General features: G+C 41.4%; 1 protein-coding gene across 3 annotated transcripts in view; it reads left to right on the top strand.

Annotated features, from left to right (window-relative positions):
• The window catches only part of DOCK10 (dedicator of cytokinesis 10), a 271,344-nt gene that overhangs the window by 28,417 nt on the left and 223,100 nt on the right, over positions 1-19,827 (top strand). The window lies entirely within an intron of this gene.

The raw sequence follows: 19,827 nt of genomic DNA, 5'->3' as shown, positions 1-19,827 counted from the left end.
CTTTCCATTATGGTCTAATCCAGACAAGAGACTCACGGAGAGCTCTCAGCCACCGACTCTCAGTGGTAAACCATGGCAAGTGGAGAAGTGGCTGCCCAGACATGTCTACATGGAGCTTCTCCCACTGAGTGGTTCTCAGCGGGCAAAGTCCCCGAGAGCAGCTTTGACGTGGGTGCTTCTCCTGCTTACACTGTAGCCGAGAGCAGCTACAGCCTTCCTGTCTTTCAGAGCCTAGCATTTGGGGTGCCTTTTTTAAAGTGCCTGTGGCAATTTGCTTATTGATGTGGCCACCCTGCTGGTAGCCAGATGTTCCTATAATTCCCCAAAGACTTCCTTTCCCTCCACTTCACCCAGCTCTGGACATGACTTGATGGATTGTCTTTGCTGTAGAACAGAGAATTATATAACTTTTTGTTTTCTCTTAAAGATCAGGATTAAACAAATGCATTTCAATTATGAGGGTTTTATTTGCAATAAAACTTCCAGCATAAAATATTTATTATATGTGAAAGCCATGCATGTGCAGAATGCATAACTGCAGACCTCTTGTTAGCCTCATGTTGGCTGGTAGGACTGATCTCAGTATTCAACACTGTTTAAAAGAGAAGTTATTTGGTTTCTCCTTGTTCTTTAAGCTGTCCTGAGTTTCCAACTTCTTTCCCCTTTGGCTAATAAAAGGGAGTCACTTTAATGAGCTAGAACATCTGATGTGAACACCTCTTGCAGATTTGTTTGTGTGGCAGATATAATGTTTTAAGTATTCCTCCAAGAATCAAGGGCAGAAAATGTTACCTGATTTCTCTACATATAAAGCCACAGGTCCTTTCTGGCAGCAACAGCAATGATGGCTGATTTTGTTCGGTGTGTTGGTGGTGTTTTTTTGGTAATAATCTTCACTGGCATGAAATCGGCTTGACTTGATCATTTGACAAGACTTGCTGTAAAAGAACTTCAACTACACACGTGTTATGATAGGTATCATATCAGTATTTGACATCATGACTCTTGCTTACCCTGTGAGGCATTTCCTGCTGTGAGTCAGAGTTGTGTCACCGTCAGGCTTGCTCCTGAAACTTGAAATATTTCATTATGTTTTCCTTCAAGGTATTTGACTCATCAGCCAAGCAGTTATCAGGCTTTACTCACATCAGTTTGATTTAGAGCAGTAAGGATGGTGGATGAAGGCAGTATGTCCTTGACTTATCAGCGCTTCCATTGACTATGGGCTAAGTGCCTCTTTGGAACAAAAGTTTTGCAGGATTTAGTACTATGAAAGTTCTGTTCCTAATCTTGGGTTGGTTGATGTCACGCCTATCAACACTTGTGTTTTCTTTTCTGTATCCGTTTTTTGAGGTTGAATCAGTGTTCCCAGCTCCAATTCATCCTTTAAAAATGATGACCCAAAGAATTGTTTGAACTGTCGGACTTGAGCCAAAAGATGAAGTAACTGAACTGATATTGGAACAAACTGTTAAGTAGCTGAAGCTCTTTCCTAAGCCCAGTCTGGACTTAGTATAGTAGTGGTTCTCCAAGTGTGGTTGGCCACCAGTATCATCCACATCACCTGGGAATTTTACTAGAAATGCCAATTAATGGCCCCACCAATCAGCAACTAAATCAGCCAGTCTAGGGACTGGCTGGGGCCCCGGAGTCTGTTTTTATAATCTCTCCCGGTGATACGGATGGGCAATAAAGTTCGATATCAGTGATTTATACTTTTCCTTTCTTCCGCCTCTGATTTCCTCTTTCTTTTGCATTTGGGTGCTACTTCCCTTTCTAAAATCCCACTCTTCGGAAAAACCTAATCCCAGGCATTCATACCAGTGACCCGACACCTTTGTCTGAAGTAGTTTCGTTAGATTGATTGCTTTAATGGCCCCAGCTCTTCACACTTCCCTCTCTCCAGGCCCTTTGGCTGTGTCCTCCCACAGTGACTCTGGGATTGGTCATTGGACTCTTGGCCAACAAGACAGTCATAAATTTGACATAATCAGAGAAAAAGCTCCCGAGTACCTCTGCTTGCTCCTCTGCCCTCATCATGAGAAAATGCCTGGGCTAGCTTTGGGAGGATGTGACATGGTAAGGTGTTTTGGAGCTGTATGTACCCCAGATAAACAGGTTCTTAAACTTAATCCACTCCTATGGGTGTGAACCCATTTTAAGTAGGACCTTTTGATGAGGTTACTTCAGTTAAGGTGTAACGCAACCTAATCAGGATGGGTCTTTATCCTGTTATGGGAGTCCTTTATAAGCAGAATGAAATTCAGACAGAGAGAAAGCCATGGGAAGCAGGACACTGAAGGTCAGAGGAATCTGGAAGGGAAGAGAGGGGCCAGGAGAGGCCGCCATATGCATTGCCAGTTGGCCAAAGAGTCCAGGAACAAGGATCACCAGCAGCCTGCCAGTCTTCAGGCAAAAAAAATGTATTGCCTTGATGACACTCTGATTTGGACTTTTTCTAGCCCCCAAACCATGAGCTGATAAACACCCATTGTTTAAATCAACCCATTGCATGGTATCTGCTTGAGCATCGTAGGAAAGTCAAGTACATAGAAAAGAGCCAGGTTGACCTAAGTGTTCTGTCCAAGGTCCCAGAGATCAGCACAGCTACTTGGATGACCTGTCATTGGCCGCAGGTGCTCGAGTGAAGGCATCCTCAGCCAATAGCAGAAACCTGCCCAGCCAACCTACACCTTCCTTAGCAGTTTCTTTTCAAGTTGCTTTTTAAGAAGATATTGAGGGTTCTTTGTTACTCAGCAACAGCTATCTAATAAACCTGTTAAAGGCATCTAATGCATCAGCTAAGCAGGAGGGCAGCACACAAAGGCCCTTTGAATCTCTCCGAAATTGTACATAGCAGCTGGAGAGAGTTAACCACATTATTAAGCATTAATATATATTTTAGTCAAAAGGAAAATTTGTAGGAAGGTCTTTCAAGGGGCCCGTTTAAATTTATTTGTTGGTGGAGAGTTTTCCTTTTTAAGCAAAGTCTGAATATAGTTTGCTGGCCTGTTTAATTATTGCTAATATTAATTTTTACTTTCAGGGATGGCTTGATCTTGTTTCCTTTATTCCCTCCCATCTGTACTTCTTCTGTGCAGACATTATGCTAACCTCACTAAAAGCCACCCTGGAGAAATGAGATTTGCAGAGGCATTGGATGGAGCAACGGATTTTATGTGAGGGATGATTGTAAAAGCAATCTCCTCTTATTTGGTTGAAGCAAAATAAGTAAATATGGTGTATATTTTACAGTCTTGTGTTTTAAATCCCACAGAGGAAAACTTCCTAAGTATTTTCACTAACTTAGAAATTGCACTGGGTGTATTTTAGTGCTCAGACAGCTTCCTGCTTAGGTTTTACTTTATAGAACTTAATATCATATCTTTTTAATATTTGTCTGCATGATTGGTTTTTATTTTTTTATATGGAATACTAAATCTGAGCTTAGAATCTGCTCCTTTTTTATAGTTGAAAACTTTGTGAGGGGGAAATGGAATTTTAACAACTAGAGTATTTAAACTTAGTCATCCGTTACTGCTTACATAGGAGTTGTACTGTTTTTTCACGTAGTTTTCCCTAGAGGGCGCCATATCATCACTTCATGACGGTTTTACCAACGTCTGTCAAGCTTGTAAATTGTGAGGTTGAAGCCAATTAGATTACAAGACTGGACTATTTTAGTGAATCTATCAGCAGTAGAGACTGCATTTTTAACATGATAAATGCATAACATACCAACCGGATGTATTTTGTTTAGCCATATGGCAAATGGGGCATAGTTGGTGGAAGGAGGAAATAGTGTTTGTTTTACATGGTTGTGGTTTTGTTTTTTCAGTTCAGTTCTAGCTCATCTCTGTGTCAACATACAGTAACCTGTGGAAATTCATGGGCAGTTAGTGGAGTGTTGGAGAGAATACTGAGGACCAGTTTGGTGTAACTGTGCCCTCGTTTTGGATATGTTGCCTACAGAAGGCATTTGCCCACTTTGGGCTTCAGTTTCCTCATTTGTAAGATTTATAGGATGAGTCAGGGTTTTTTTCATAAGTCCATCAGTTCTGTGATTTATGATCTTTTGTATATAGCAATAGTTCTGTACAGTTAGATAGAGGAAGTGAGACTAGGCTCCCAGTTACAAGTTCAAGGGAAACTTAGGTAATTACCGCAGTGAAATTTTGGTCAGCCTACAAAAGAGGCCTTAAAAATGCCAACTTACAATTGAGAATCATAAATGCTAATCAATAGATTGAATGTATCTTCTTAAAATAGGAAGTCAGCATAAGGGATTGGATTAATTAATATTGGCTCAGAGGATAAAAGTCTCAGCTACACATGATCTAGCAGTGTGCATAACGATTACCTTTGCTCAGGAAGTGTTTATTGAATGAATAGCAAGATGGCTAATTCCATTTTTAGAACTAGCTTTTATTTCCTTCCAGAATATTCTTTATCATATTGAGTCAGATGGATCTCCATGACTTTCCAGCAATGGCTTTAACTCCACTCCTTTGGGTCCATGGAAAGTTAACTTACTTTTATTTTCTCCATTCCCACACAAAAATAGTTAGATGGTAGAGTTTCTCAAAACATGGAATGCATATTACTGGCCCTTCTCACAATTAGATACTTTTGAAAACAGTTGTCATGCTTTATATAGTCTTATCTTTTCAAAGCTATTCCCTGTTCTTCGTATCTTTTTTGTATGCACGTTTTTCAGTGCCTTCATTTCTCTCCTGTACTTGGGTCCTGGTTTGTGTGTGCTTGCTACTCTGTGATCCAGAACTGACAACAGTATTCAAAGTTTCATCCGTTCCAAGAAAACCAGAATCACCCTCTGCTAACATCAATGTTATTTTTCTGTTAATGCAATTTAACATCAGACACCTCATCACATGTTAATTTATATTGACGCCCAAGTCTTTTTCACAAATATATTGTTAAACCACATCTCTCCTTTATACCCTAGTGACATTGTTTTCTGCATGTTTTTTTTTAACTTAAAAAAAAAACTTTAAACTTCTTTTAATCTTCATTGACATGCATCTTCTTTGAATTAGCCTTCATGTGGGAACATTTTGGGTCCTGATTATGTCAATCCCTAATTACGTCTGCTTGCAACTTCATGTCATCTGTAACGGAATGGCCCCATGGCATCTTCATATGTTTCAGTCATGGCTGTGTCTCATTTAACAGAACCAAGAGAGAGCCATGATGCTCGCTTCAAAAGTAACCACCCTCCCGGCAACACAGATTGATTCATCAGCACCCTTGAAGTACAGTAGTTCACCAAGTTAGAAATACATTGAATTCCAGTGTCATCCAGTTTGTATTTCTCCTTGCCTCCAAGACCATCTTGGAGGTCTTGTTAGATGCCTGTAATAAAATTCATACATCCTACCACAAAAAAAAAAATTCATACATTTGTTCTAATTCAGACAAGGATAAAAGGAAACAAGATTATTGTGACCTGATGTGGTCTTAGTGAATCCTTTTCCCTAAGGGTTTACAAAACATCTGGTTAAAGTGAACTCTAGAAGTTTCCTGGCGATAAACATAAAGAGGAGATGGGTTGCAACATCAACTCATGTTCCTTTGACAAATTCTGTGATGTTTTTTGTTTTGTTTTTTTTTTTTTTTGCATAGGCAGGCACCAGGAATCAAACCAGGGTCTCCTGCATGGTAGGTGAAAACTCTGCTGCTGAGCCACCATGATCTGCCCCTGTGATGCCTTTTTGCATGTCCAGACTTCCAGACTGTCTCCCCACTTCCTCAGAGCCCCTGCTGATAGTTGGATAAGTTCTTTCAATACACTACAGTGTAACTCATAGATGCAAAGTTCAAGTTCTTAGGACTGCTTGTACTCCATCAAAAAGGAGTAGGAAGGCTTCAGTTCTCCTTTTTACAAAGCTCACTCTCCCCTTCCAAGGCAAGATCCCTGATGTTGAGAAGACAGAATCAACGTGAGAACTCGTGTTTGACATCCCTAAGCAAAACGCCTGTTGCTTCCCTGTTCCTTTTCATTTTCCGAACATGAACAGTCAAAACAAATAAGAAATACACTCAACTTATCAGACAGCATATGATGAGTATAAATGAAGAAATAGAAGGAAATTAAGAAAAGAGAGAAATCGCCTTTGCCATAGGACCTCAGGAAATGGACTTCTGAGCTGGTCTTTGAAAAATGAGTGGAATTTTGATTGGAAGCATTGAAAGGGACTCTGAGTAAAGAAAACAGCAGGTGCAAAAACATATGGGAGAATGCTTAACTATTTAAGAAATGGCAAGGAAAGTGTTAGATTTACAGAGTAGATGAGAGCTGGACTGGCAAGGTCCTGTGTGTTGCTTCTCATTTGAATAATTGGGTGGATTTTGGGGAGCCTTTGAAGATTTTCAGGTAAAGCTATGATCTCAGTGTATTCGTAAGCTTAATTTAAAAGAGGGAAAGATTGCAGCTGGGGAAGCGAGTTAGGAGATTTTATAGGAGCCCATGTGTTCTGGTTTGCTAGCTGCTGGAATGCAATATACCAGAAACAGAATGGCCTTTAAAAGGGAGAATTTATTAAGTTGCAAGTCCACAGTTCTCAGGCTATGAAAATGTCCAAATTAAAGCAAGTCTATAGAAATGTCCAAACTAAGGCATCCAGGGAAAGATACCTTGGTTCAAGAAGGCTGATGACATGCAGGGTTCCCCTCTCAACTGGAAAGGCACATGGTGAACATGGCGATGCCTGCTAGCTTTCTCTCCTGGCTTCTCCTTTCATGAAGCTCCCCCAGGGGTGTTTTCCTTCTGCATCTCAAAGGTCTCTGGCTGCAGGGGCTCTGTCGTGGCTCTAAAAGAGACTCTCTCCAAAACGTTTCCTCTTTTAAAGGATTCCAGTCAAGGCCCACATGAAATGGGTGGAGTCACATCTCCCTCTAATAAAAAATTAATACCCACAATTGGATGAGTCACATCTCCGTAGGAACAATTAAAAAACTCCCACCCAGCAATACTGAATGAGGATTATAGGACAGGGCTTCTCTGGGGTCCACAAATTCAAACCAGCACACCATCCTACCCAAACTAAGACAGAAACAAATGGAAGGTTTAGAGACCAGTTCACGAGGTAAAGGTAGGGAGAAAAATTAAGGTGGATTTTGTGTTAATCAAATATTTAAAACATGCATATATTGTATTTGCTCTCCATGAAAAAATACTTTTCCTGCCCCCTCCACCATAACAGTTGTGAGATTTTAGTCATTTCCCAGAGTGTGGCATGCATATCCTTCACTCGAGATTATTTCAGGTGGTTTCAGACACAGCTTTAAGTAGCAGTGAATCATACTGTGAAAAAGATATTTTCCTTTTAATTTTCTTCAATACTTCTGATTATACTGAGGATAAAGCCTCAGTTTGTCCTTAACAGTGGCTTAGCACTTGCTATTCTCCCCCTTATCACAAAGGGAGAGGAGACTTGGGCACGTTGATGGGCAGCAGTATGGAGTTAGAATTGAATGACAAGGTTTTATTTAAATTTATTTTATTTGTTTATTTAAATTTTGTGTATCCCTATGTTTTAACATGATTTTCAATTATTCTCTTTACGGCAAGTGATACCAGTATTGTGTTAAAGGTCAAAATGTGTAGTTTTATTTTTAAATAAATTTTTGGGGGGAGAAGTAAGTCCTTGATTTAAAGGATGTCGTTAAATATATACTTACAGATAATATAAGGATTTGGCAAAAATCAAGATGAAGGTATCTGAGTGAATGCCTTTCAATGCACACTGCTCTAGTAAAAGGTGCAATTGAAATTGCCAAAACCACACATGCTTTAAAAATTATATTGCTGGGCGGGCCACGGTGGCTCAGCAGACAGAGTTCTCGCCTGCCATACTGGAGGCCCGGGTTCGATTCCCGGTGCCCGCCCATGCCGAAAAAAACTGTCTTCCCTTCACTGAATCTCCCGATTCTGAAATCATGTGCTTGTGTCTCTGAGAGTTTATCTGGTTGCCTATGGAGAACTGAATGCTGTTTGCCCCTCTCCTTGTGTGGGGATAGCAGTGGTAGCCTGTTCTAGTTGGAGCATAAAATCACTACTTGACTATAGAGACTTATAGATTTTGTGTGTGTCAGGGGGCTGCCCTACAATAAAGGAAGGTGATAAAAGTTCTTATCTCATGAGAAAAAAGTGTTTTTTTCTGAAGAGAATATGAGTTCCCACTTCTCAATTCACTTCCAGATTGGCTCTAATATATCTAATGACCTCTTTTCTAAAATTAGTTTCATGTAGCCCCTGATTGGTTTCAGGCTCTGTATAGATTTAATTTGATGTGCACTCTCCATTGGATTATTGACTACCCTGAGTAAAGACGATCATACTTATGATTAGGAAAATAAAGCAGGACCAGGGCTACTCCTTTGAGGGCCAAATACCTTTATCCCTGAGTTTGGAAGTGGTACCATATGTGGATTGAATTCCTGATGGGCAGACCTTAAGGGATGTCTTAATGCAAATGATTGATTCTGGAAGCAGGAAGCTGCTGGGAGAGGCTGCTCTGAAACTCTGCATCAGCGACTCTTGATAGTCTTGTGTCTTTGGAAAACCGAACCAGGATGTTGTGTGCGCTGCAAAGCAGGGCTGTGACATTGTGCTTAGAGCACCAGTTCTTGAGTCAGTAAGAGATGAGTTCAAACATAGCGCCACCATTTATGAATGCCAGCCCTGTGACCCTGATAAGCTGTTTAACCTCTCTGAACTTCATGCTTCTCAACCTGAAAATAGGGCTGTATTCATTCCCTAGGGCTGCCAGTAACAAAGTGCCATAGGTGACAACAACAGAAATTAATTTCCTCACAGCCCAAGATGAAGTTGTCAGCAGGGCTTGGCTCCTACCAAAGGCTCTAGGGTAGAATCCTGTGCTGGTTTGCACCTGTTGTGTACCACAGAAAAGTCAAGTTCTTTAATCCTCACTCATTGTTGCTGGGCAGGAGATTTTTTATTGTTTCCATAGTAATGTGACCCACCCAATTGTGGGTGATAACGTTTGATTAGATGGTTTCCATGGAGATGTATCTCCAGCCATTCAAGATGGGTTGCTTACTGGAGTCCGTTAAAAGGGAGCCATTTTGGAAAAAGCTTTGGAGCCACCAGAGCCCACACAGCCAGAGAATTTGGGAAATGAAGGAAAATGCCCTTGGGGGAGCTTCATGAAACTAGAAACTGGGAAAGAAAGCTAGCTGATGTTGCCATGTGCCTTTCCAGCTGACAGAGGTTCTGGACCCATCAGCCTTTCTTGAATCAAGGTATCTTTCTTTCCCTGGGTACCTTAGTTTGGAGATTTTCATGGCCTTAGAACTATAAACTTGCAACTTTATAAAGTCCCCTTTTTTAAAAGCTATCAGTTTCTGGTGTATTGCATTCTGGCAGCTTACAAACTAAAACCCCTTCCTTGCCTTTTCCAGCTTCTGGTGGCTCCTAGTTGGCTCATGGCTGCATCACATAGCATTCTCCTCTCCTCTCCTTTATAAGGACCCTTGCCATTGGATTCATCTCCACTTGTCCTACCTATATATAATCCAGAAAGATCTCATCTCAAGATCCCTAACTTAATTACATCTGCAAAGACCCTTATTGCAAATAAGGTCACATTCTCAAGTTCTGGGGGTTAGGATGTGTCTTTTGGAAGACTACCATTCAAACCACTACAAGGGTTAATCATATGCTTGCATATTTGTGTCTCATAAATGAGAAAATACTAGCACATAGTTAATGCTCAAGAAATAATAGTCATCATTTTTATGATTATTAAATAGCTGCTTTTTGTCATTATAATATTTACTTTTTGTAGGCTTGACCACATTTAATAGTGAGCTATGTTATGATTGGACCTAAAGAGCAGATATGAGACTCCAATTGCATTTGAACATTTCCATGCAAGGAAAAGTTTCACTCTTTTCCCAAAGTGGCTTGGGTGTCACTTGGCCTTATATTATCAGAACAAATTCACATTAAAGAACTTTAAAGAGTTTAAATATTTCCTTTAGATTTTAGACACAGAAGGCCATCTGGAATCAGGGATACTAATGAAATATCAACAACTCTACTCTGTAAAATTTACAACAGAGAAGATTATTAGAAAACAAACCTTTCATTTTAAACTAGAATAAATTCAATGTGCTTCTGTCTTTTGCATTTATCTTTTTTGCACAAAACAGTCATTTGAATAAACATGAACTCAACACACTCAGTGAGACGTTAGTTCAGGATTATGAATCTTTTCTCTGATTTTCATTGAGTCTGTTGCACAGTCAGAGATAATTCTGCTTCTAAGATCTAGCCTTCTGATGGAATGGGAAAAACCAAGGGCCTCCCTCACTGTCAGCAAGCTCAGAATCTCCTTGAGGATGTTTACCCCAAACTCCAACTCAAGCCATAATCTCAAATAAACACAGCATTTGTCTCTTTCTCAGTCTTTCGGCTGGGCGCTTGTCAGGTCTGGCCTCTTCACCCCAGGGCAGAGCAGATATGCACAGTTCAGACCAATTCCAGTGCAGACTGAGCCTCTAACTGTATTCCAGGCTCCCCCTGGGAGCTGTGGGTGAGGAGATGCCACCTTCTGGGTTCTTTCCTTCCACATAGTGGGTGTATATGAGCTTACGAGCAGTTCCTTGAGGGTTGGTCTGGCCCTTGTCACACTGCAATGTGTAGTCACTGAAACACTTTCTGTGTGTCAGTATACTCATCAGAGATCTGAATAGCTGACCAAGTCAATCAAATTTCTGCAAAGTCCAAAGAAATAAATGGCAGTAACTCTCCATTTGTCAATGAAGGATCAGAAGAAGAAGAGACAGGCTTATTTTTATGTAAATTCACTGAGAAAGTTTTGGGTGGTAGTTGTAAGGTTTTGGCATGTGCCTGCATTTATTCAGCATGCCATTTAGGAAGTGAAACCTGGAGAGGGGGTTGCAGTTAAGTGGTGTTGAGAAGGACAGTTTGGCCATTCTCGTAGAACCTGGTGAAGTGGATGGACATCTGCACCCGATATGCCCTTTCACAGTGGATGGGGGATGGGGGGTGGTACTTAGGTAGGGAGATTTCAGCACCCTGCAGGCAAGCGGCATCTGCTGCTACAAAACTCAGATGCCTTCCTGGGGGAACATAACCATTCAGGTTTAGATTATTCTTCCTCCCATTTTCCTTCCAAGTGTCATTTTAAATCCTTCATTATCCAGCTCAAATATGTCAGCCTCTAAGAAACATTACCTAACCTCTTTGGCAGAATTAATTGCTCACCTCTCTCTTTCCACAGGGCCTTAAATAAAGCTCTATTGAAGGAATGCTGCTCTAACCTGATGTGTACCTCTCGCCTTAGAGAGGTACTTTGGCAAAGTCCCTAGCACCTGTGGTTGGCTCCAGAACTAGTTACCGGACAAATACACATACTCTGAACAACTGCCATGCCTACTACCATCACTTCTATTATCACTAGCCAACCAGTAACTTGCTAGTTATTAACTTTGAAATAACTGAAAAGATACCACTGCCCAGCATATTCCTCAGCTTCCTGCCATTGACAGAAAACAGCACTCTACCTTTGCAGTGGATTAAACTCAGTGCCAAATTAGCACAACTGTTTCTGGTGACTGATTGTATTTTCTCTCTGCTAATAACTGGAGCAGTGTTTGGGGCAGCCTTTCCCCGAGGGAGAGACATAGAAGCGATGGCTGGCTCACGGAGTCACCTTTCTCCATCTTGGTGCTTTGTTGGCATAGACACACTCAGGGCATGGCAAATAACGTTGAAATTTTCTTGGTCCCCCCTCAAGATTGGTGCTATTGCTTTCCATGAGCTGGGAGCTATTTTGAGGAGGGGCTCAAAACAGTGCACTAAAAAGGGGGTTTTATCTTCCTTGTTAGAACACTCACCCTGCTATCTTTCACCCATGTGAAAGCACGATCTCATTAATGACGTGACAAACAAATTAGATATTCCTAGATATTAAGAGATCTGTGAAGGTCATAGTTTGGTTAAATGCATCTCTTGTCCTTATATTTTTAGTAACCAGCCATGCCATCCATTAGAAACTGTATCACTGAGATGAAAGTCAGTTTTCCAACTTGTGTAAGTGTAGCCATTGTGTGTGTGTATGTGACCTGAATGGCTCCCAGTATTGTCTTATAAATGATAGAACATAATCTTTGCAGTTTCAGAAGACTCACCGTGGATCTGTTTCTTGGGACCAGCTGTATTTTTGTATAAAAGGTGTATGAAGTCAAAGGTCGCCTTCTCTTACCTTTGATATACTGTAATTTTCTAATTAATGATTACTTACCAATTCAACCAGTTACTGCCTGAGTGCTGGGGGCATCAGGTGCAGGATGCAGTTTGAAGAATGAGCAGGGGGCTGCGTAGTAAAGCTTTCAGCACATAGCTGAGTGCCTGGCATACACTGAAGTCAGTTTTAATATTCACTGCTGCTTTCTTTCAGGTTGTTACTATCACTTTAGGGACCTGAGTACATTACTTTTGGGGACACATTTTCCTTACCTGGAATTGAGGACATTAAATCTAAAATGCTTGTTTTAGGCTAAAGAATTCACATAAATCATCAACATGGTATTTATGGGTAATAGTCTCTCAAGAAGGAATCATGCTGATTAAAGATTTATACCAGATTGCAAGCTCCAAGGGACTGGCCCCTCTAGTTTTGTGTTCATTGCTATATTCCCAGGGCCCAGGACAGCACCGGAATAGACTAACCCTCGGGAAATATTTAATAATAGAGAAGAGAAGGAAAAAAGAGAGGCAGGGGGAGGTGCGATGGTAGTTCAGTGGTAGGATTCTCGCCTGCCATGCGGGAGACCCAGGTGTGATTCCCAGTCCATGCACTTCCAAAAAAACAAACACACAAAAAAACCCAACACATGGTGCTGCAATAACAGGATACTCACATGGAAAAAGAATGAAATGTGACCCCGCCATATGCATCCGAAAAAAAAGAGAGAGAGGCATGATCCTCTCATTGAGCTGGATCCCACCTCGCCCACTGGAATACCGCTGAAGGTGTTCACAAGAAATGGAAACTATGGATGAAATTTAAAAGAGAAACACTTGTAAAAAAAATCCATTTAAAGACTTCAACCACCTCTTTTTCATATGAGAATGACACGCCTGGAGAACAGTGCCCTTTGATGGAGGAATTTGAGTGGAGTGGCTGCCTGTAAAAGACTGGCCGTGGTTAAGAGTGAGTGGAACAGGAAGGGAAGAAATAGGGATTTTAGATGATTTCCAGTTGTTTGCCTGTGAGGGAAGGAAAGAGGGTGCTGTTGCCATGCAAATTTCAGAGTCGAAAGTGGTTTTATTTTTATTTGTTTATTTTATTAATGGAAGAACTTTTATGCTGCAAAAGGGAAGGAACCAGTGCAGGAGAGAGAAACGATTGATGGAGCAAGACCCCAGAAGAGCTGAGAGCACAGAAAGTGGACTGAAGGAGGGAAAACTTCCATTGCCTCTGACACTAAGGAGAATGTGGGGAGGATGCGAGTAAATATTTTATAAGAACAGCAGCAATACGATTAACATCAAGGTACTGACCCAAGGAAAACCAGGCCCTTCCAAATCTCTTTATTAATGCTCATTGGCTATATATTCATTTATCTTTATTCACCAGCTAAGGCCCTCTAACAGAGAAGCAGTAGTAGAGACAGAATTTTATGGAAATGCGAAACATTTGAAAAATGTATGAGAAGGCATATGATCGCTTCTGTAAAAGTAAGTTGCTGTGGAACAAGCATACTTGTATGACTCTGGAGTTTCCCATTTTGCACAGGCTATGTTAAAAATCAGAGGAAATAGGGATTTTATACATATTAAATTGAATCAGTGATGACCCAGCAAACAATAGCAATGACATATAATTGGAATGATTCTAAAAGGAAATTGGAGCTAGATTGCCATGTTGAGGTCATCTTTCCCTGTTTCTTGGAACCTCAGGATACAAGGAGAATAAAAGTAAAATAAATAAGCAGGATAGTAGCACTGCCTAATCAAACTATGTGTTCAAGAGCCACCAGGCAATCTGCAAGTGCAGGACTTCACACAGTTTGGAATCTACAGTGAGGAAAACACAGACAGAAGACAGCTGCAACGACATGCCTTTGTTTAACAGAATGTTGTCAAATCTCCAGGCACACACCCCCACATCCTCCTTGGCTCTTCTGACAGCTCTCTTGGTTCTCTACTCTCTTTTGGACACCAGCCTCCCCTCTGGGGATTTGTCTTCAACTCTAAGTTACATCTGTGGGTTTGGACCCAGTTCTGGCAATGGCTCCCTTGCTGGATTCCAGCCCTGGCCCTGTTTGGCTTGCCAGCAGCCCTGGACTTTGCATTTTGTTTACTCACCACTCCTGAGACCACCCACCCAGGACGTCAAGCAGTGGATTTGCACACTTCATATCCCTACCCGAGGCTGCTCCCCGATGCCCCACCTCCTGCCAGAACCACAGGTGCACACAGATGGCAAGGAAGAGGGAGGCAGCCAAGATCAACCCAAGGTCTGAGCAAAACCGGTGTGACTTTTAAGTGAAATAGGACAATTGCAAGGCAGAACTGGTTTAAGAAGGAAAGCCCAAAGGAGATACTGAATTTGGCCAGGAGCAGAATATCCAGATGGAAATGGACATATATGCATTTGGAGATTAGGTCAATGTGAAAACTAGAAGTGAGGATTTGGGGGTTTCTGGCGAAGAACAAGCCTGTCCCTGGGAGACCACAAAACACTATGCTGGAATTCTCTTTTTCTTTCCTTCTCCTGACTGAAGCTGAAATCATTCTTGCTAGTGGAGCTTCAGGTACAGTTCCTATTCCTCACTCCAGCTTCAGCCTGGACTTCAGCCTGACCCTATCCTGCACCTACCGGCTGCACCATCACTGAAGGGAATTTGCCTCAATATACCCCCTGCTGTCCAAGTCCTGGATCTCACCCTGAAATGTAATCCCCCTGCAAGCCCAGCCCACCTCTTTGTGGAGCCAACTGCAGAAGATGCTCGGGGCTTCTTGAATATTAAACCCTGTCCAAGTCACTGACATTTTTTGATGCTACTATGCCAGACACCTGGCCAAGTGATTTCACAAGGAATGCCTTGTTTGATTTTCACTGCAACCATAAGAGTTATAAATTATTACTAGGGTGACTGTATCGCCCACTTTTTTTCTGGGCACAGTCCCTATTTATGCCTTTTTCTCTTAATGTTATTATTAACAGCATCCTCTTTCACTTTCAAAATGACCGGGTTTGGGCACTCAATTATGTGGTGACCTGGTGTGCCGGTTTGAATCTGTTGTGTACCCCAGAAAAGCCAAGTTCTTCAATCGTCATTCAGTATTGCTGGGTGGAATCTTTTTTGTTTCCATAGAGATGTGACCTACCCAACTGTGGGTGCCAACTTTTGATTAGATGGTTTCCATGGAGATGTGTCTCCACCCATTCAAGGTGGGGTTGCTTATTGGAGTCACGACAACCGACAGAGTCCACCCAGCCAGAGACCTATGGAGATGAAGAAGGAAAATGCCCCCAGGAAGGAAAACAAGAAGCCTGAAGAGAAAGCTAGCAGATGTCACCATGTGTGCCAAGTGCCTTTCCAACTGAGAGAGAAACCCTGAAGTTCATCAGCCCTTTCTTGAGTGAAGGTAACCTCTTCTTGGTCCTTGATTTTGGACATTTTCATGATCTTAGACCTGCAAACTTGCAATATAATAAATTCCCCTTTTTAATAGCCATTCTGTTTTCTGGTATATTGCATTCCGGCAGCTTACAATCTAGAACACCTGGCCTCTTAGTACTTTCCTCATTTCATAAATGAGACTCAGAGAGGTGACATTCCTTATCCATCATCATTCAGCTGGTAACTGGCTGAGCCAGGATTTGAACACAGCAGTCAAATCACACGGCTCCAGTATTTAACCACTGTGCTTAGATTTATGTTCAGTAGTGTCCTTACTTTTACAGCTTGGATGGATGTCTGCCCTTTTAGAATTCATTGCTGTTACAAATTTTGTTCTAATATTTTGTGTCACTCCAGGCAGCTTCTCCTGTTTCTCCCTTCACCCTCCCAAGTGGCCAGCCTGCCAAACTGCACCTAATTAGAGATACCAGATACAAGATGAACTTTTACAAACTGTGGTTGGGATGGAGAGAAGCGAAATAAAGGGCTTGCTTCAGTGGGCAGGGGAGAAAAGAGACATTTGTTTTTAGAGATGGAAAACTTGAGCGGGTTGGTAGGAAAGACCTTAGCAAGTGATTTATTGGATGAGAAATGATTAGGCCAAGGGATGGTCTAGCCATTTATTTTGGACAATTTACCAGTTGGTACAAATTAATTCACAATTGATGCAAATAAAGCAAATGATATCCATCATGGAATTGGCTCAAATGCCTAAGAACAACTGTACCAGGTTCACCTAATGTAAACAGACTTGGTTTTTGCAAAAAATGAATTTTAAAAATCGGTAGTGTCCTTTTTGTGCTAAAGATGACCGGGGCCAGGAATTTGATCAATACATATTAAAATTTCTTCAACTGACGTAATACCTTCTTCTGAAATTAAAAAAAAATTTAAATAATTTAAAATTTAACAATGGTCACTTCCCACATCCTGAAAACAAAGGAATTTACTGAGGTTCACACAGTTGACCATGCATTTGTCACCAGTGCAACAATTGTCACCTTCTTTTGTAAATACAAGTAGCATGCCAAAACTCCCCTCTGATCACACACGCTCTTATCCAGAGTTTATCACAGAGTATAAGTCAGTTCTTAAGGGAGATAGATAGAAATTGGAAACCGTAGCTATAAATCAACACAAGGCGACCTCGTGTTGTAGCAGTGTTCCAGATCAGCTGGTGACATGTAAGACCTCCATCACACACCGCATTCTGAAATGAAGTCACGCTTGCAGTTACCTATGCTTTAAGCACTCTTGGCTCTAACAATGGGTAGCTGTCTGCTGGGTTTGAAGGAATGGCAGTGTCATGATGAGGGGCAGAAACAAGCTTCTGTGCACATCTCTACTCTGTAGAACTCCTTCAAAAGGTTCTAAAAATTATTCAAATCAGTCAAGATTTAGAAAAAATTAAGAGGCCTTTTGCATTATTCAAAGTAGTCATGCATGAAATAGTTATAGGTGATCACTTAGTGTTTAAATTAATTTTAATTATAGTTGTTGACATTAGCTGATTTATTAAAGATGCTTCTCATACATATAACGTGTGTGTGTGTGAGTGAGTGAATTGGCTCTGAACTAGGAGCATCACTACAGAAAGTGGGTAGAAGAATTTCATAACAGATACACTGAGATTGCCAGTTGGCACTACATCAACCCAAACCTGTTCCCAGAAGGTCCTCAACAAATGTTCACCAATGACAATTGTAAGTCAAGCCGTACTAAGACAGTAGCTGCTAAAAAGAAGCCATTTTCTTTATGGGCACATGTTAGTGGATACCATATCTGACATATCCAGTAAGTCATAAGAGAAAATAGGTAAACCTTTCAGGTTGACTGTGATACCCACTGTTTGGAGTGGAGGAGTAACTGCCCTTACTGATCATTTTGTGGTGCCTCCTGGCAGCATGCTAAGACTTCTACTTGTGTTCTCTCACTTGATTCTCACAGCAATCCCCTGAGATATGTATGAATCCCAAGATGAGTTAAGTGACTTACTAAAAACTACAAAGCTAGTAAGGGACAGACCTGATTTTCATATTTAGGCTGACTTATTCAAGTCCTCTTACCCAGAACATATATTGCCCCTACCTACAAGTTTAAACTTTATTTTCATATGTATGTCGCCATCAACTTCTACAATGATAGTCATAATACAATTTTAGATAAGCTCTTCTATAAGTTTTCTAATATATAAATCAATTACAAATGATCTGTAGTGTCACTGTTTTTAGTCCTACATGTGCAGTAATACATTGTGTTTTAAAAAGCCAGAAAGGTCAGGGGAATTTCCTCTTGTTCAGCCCTGTGTTGAGTGGGGTTTTGACCGTTATTGAGATTGCATGAAGATATTGTACATGGCCTTTGAGAAATGCAGTCAGGTCACCTCCTGATCACACATTTATTTCTAAAGACCTAAGGGCACAGGCAGTTGTGCTTGGGCAATTTATATACGAATGGGTTTAAGAGCTCGGGAGAAGCTCTTAAAAGTCAAGGGAGAAGCAACACCAGTGTGCCTTCTGGGATTTCACCCCCACATATCCAGCAGCCCTGGAAAAAATCTCCAATGGGACTGCAGCCCTGCTCTGATGGCAGCTTGGCACAAGCGCCAAGTCTGGGCTGCAGAGGCCACTGCCACGAGGTTAGCAGGGCATGCGTCATCTATCCCCCAATGAAGCCACAGCTACACATCCTTGATGGGTGGATGACAGAATGGGCGGGGCGTGTGGGGAGATCTACTTTTCTATAATCATAATTCAGTCATCTTTTTTTATGATGCGTGACTCTTCCTCCAGCACATTTCTGCTCTTGGCTAGAAAGCACGATGACAATAATTTGCCTAAAGGGAAAACATGAGCATCAAGCAACTTGTTTCACAGTCTTCTGTTCTAAATGCAGGGAGCCCAGAAGTTTCTTGGACGTAGGGATGTTTTCTGTTTTTCCCTGACTGCTAAACCATCCGGCAGTGAAAGGCACGATTGGCTTACTTAGTGTGTGGCCGTGACTATAGACATTCCTGAACTGCACTCATCAATAGTTAAAGTGTCATTATTTATTAAGTCCTTACCATGTTCTTGCAGTTTTAAATGCTTCATTTGGATTGTCTCATTTATTTATCATAATCATATAAGGTAAGAATGTACTATTATTATTCCCACTTTTACCTGTGTGCAAACAAAGCCTGAAAGGTTATTTGCTGAGAGTCATAAATCCAGGAAATGGCCAACTTAGGTCTGGGACAGCAAAATGTTCCTTCCTCCAGAGAGGCAGACTGCGTCTTCTTAATACCTATTCCATCAACCTGCACCACAAACGGGTTGTTCTATACCTAAGAACTAGTTGGGATGGTTGTGTTGGCTACTGGGCTGGACCTGGGTAGGAATCAGGTAAGACAAAGTTCTCCTGGCTTCCAACTCAGCAAGACTAATCTTCATGTAAAGAAAATGGTTTTGTAGGATCCGCTCCATTGCTTCCTTTCCAATTTTTCTTCTTCCCCCTCCTAACTCTCCAGAGCTTCCTACCTCTTCTGCAGCATTGCTCAGGATGTTCACTATAGCTTTTTTAAAAATATTCACTGGGATGATGTGGTGTACATCCCAGCAGCAACTCCTCTTATCTTCCTGTCTCCTTCCAAACTCCAGATGCTGGTCATAGGGTTTCCCTCTGAATCTTGGGGTTAGATAAAGCTGTTAGGATTCTAGACTTATGAGGAATCTGAGCGATCACCTGTTCTAACCCTCTGGTTTTTTTGGATGAGCAAAGCTGGGAGAGAGGGATGACAGGATGTACTAAAATCATAATTAATGTCAGAGCCCAAACTCTATTCACTGCTTTTCCCGCCACATCATGCTGAAATGAAGGGTGCACAATTCCTCTTACAAAACTGCAATGGCTTCATTTATCAGATGCATAAACTGTAGATAATAGGAACAAAAATGTTAAGAATCCACCTCCTGTAGTTCAGGTTTTAAAGAAGAGCTGGACATTATTTTATCAGTTAATCTTTTGACTATAGCCATGCCCCCCCCCCCCAATCCTGCTGTCTGGTTTAAACTTCTGTCTGTCCTCATTTCCTTTCAACAGCCCCAGGCTGGGTGCTTTGCACCCACCCTAAAATGATATGTT

Source organism: Tamandua tetradactyla, chromosome 3 (genome assembly GCF_023851605.1).
Source record: "Tamandua tetradactyla isolate mTamTet1 chromosome 3, mTamTet1.pri, whole genome shotgun sequence".
Classification (NCBI taxonomy): Eukaryota; Metazoa; Chordata; class Mammalia; order Pilosa; family Myrmecophagidae; genus Tamandua; species Tamandua tetradactyla.
The sequence above is the reverse complement of the archived record's forward strand: the minus strand, read 5'-3'. Positions and strand labels throughout refer to the sequence as shown.